Here is a 1677-nt window from a genome sequence, read left to right as displayed (position 1 = left end):
ATGATGATGATGATGATGATGATGATGATGATGATGATGATGATGATGATGATAATTTTGTTTTTTTTGCTTTATGGGCCTTGTGGACTCCACGAAGAAAACTTGCTTTCCAGGAAATAAAAAAATTAAGTAATTAAAATCAATACTTTTTAAAGAATGAATTTTTAAATGTCATCATTTGTTGCCAACTTTTCGTCAAAATTCGCTTTTTTGTGTTCTTCCAACTTCCCAGTTCCACAATTGCAAAACATTTTGTTCTACAAGTCTGAATTTTTATTTGTTTAATTTTTTGGTGGTGGTGCTTGGTTCATTTTTCTTTGAGGATCTTTTTAAATTAAAAGGCTAGCTTATTTAATTATTTTGCTTTTTTTAAATATAGAGAGTATTTTTGCGGAGTTTTGTCCCTTCTCTTAAGGAAGAGAGAAAGCCTATCTTTCGGGCCAACAAGGCGCGATTGTGTTTACTGCCTGGTAATTTAAAAGAGATCATATCGTCAGATTCATTTAAAAGTAAACTTTCAAGTTATATTTTGTTCTCCGATTAGAGATGGACTTTAAACTCGGGAGCCCCGCCTCTTTAACAAGCCAATACTAGAGTTGAAAATGGCGTTAAACCTATACCATTTCATATTTGTTAACCCTATCCGTACGTCGTGTTTTACTATCGTATCCATACGACGTGGGGAACTCTGTGCCACCACTTTCCAAAGAGGAAATTTAATCATTAATCAGATCCGTACGCTTTGCATAGCAGTCTGTCAAAATGATTTTTTAAAGAAATACTGCAAGTTTCAAAGAGATCTTTGTACTAGAAGTATTCTAAAATGTTAAGAATACAATGCCGGGGTACAAAATGATAGGGATATGGTTAAATTGTATCAAATTTCCCAAGAAACGGTGCGGGTAGTTGGAGGACACCACTGGTAGTCCTACTTCTTTACTTTCCCTCTAGAATTTCTGTCAGTCTGTCTTACTTTTCCCCAGTACTAAATGGGTCGCTTTTAGGAACGAAGCGGGCTAACCCAGATTTTGGGGGTTTCCGGAAATCTTGACCACACCAAAAGTGGGCATTGCCCTACCTATAGGAGAAGTTTGGTTTCATTGGTATGTATAGTATATGTGTTTTGTTATAGAGAGAACTCTCCTTGCTTTTCAAAGAAACTTAACAAGGATCCAAAAACTTTACCTTCGATTTTCTCAAAACAGAATTTTTAGGGAGAGCCCCCTTGTGCTTAAAAGTCACCAAATGACTATTATTTCCTCGATGTGCTTTTCTTTACTCAAACAAACAAACAAACAAACAAACAAACAAACAAACAAACAAACAAACCAAGAAACGGTCCCGGTAGTTGGAGGGCCCCACTGGTAGGTCCTACTTCTATACTTTCCCTTGTAACTTCTATATGTCTGTCTTACTTTTCAAAACAGCATTTTTCGGGATAGCCCCCTTGTGCTTAAAAGCGACCAAATGACCATTATTGCCTCGATATGCTTTTCTTTACTCAAACCAACCAACCAAGAAACGGTACGGCGTGTGACGTCATCACGGGTGACTGCCCCATCCAATGTGACCCCGGATGGCAGGGAAGTAACTGCCGGGACCCCGTGGTCGAGTTGTCTCAACTGCAGAAGGTGTTCGTCTATGGAGGGGCTGTCATCATACGTGAGTAGCTTGTGG

Source organism: Aplysia californica, unplaced genomic scaffold (assembly GCF_000002075.1).
Source record: "Aplysia californica isolate F4 #8 unplaced genomic scaffold, AplCal3.0 scaffold00430, whole genome shotgun sequence".
NCBI lineage: Eukaryota > Metazoa > Mollusca > Gastropoda > Aplysiida > Aplysiidae > Aplysia > Aplysia californica.
The sequence above is the reverse complement of the archived record's forward strand: the minus strand, read 5'-3'. Positions refer to the sequence as shown.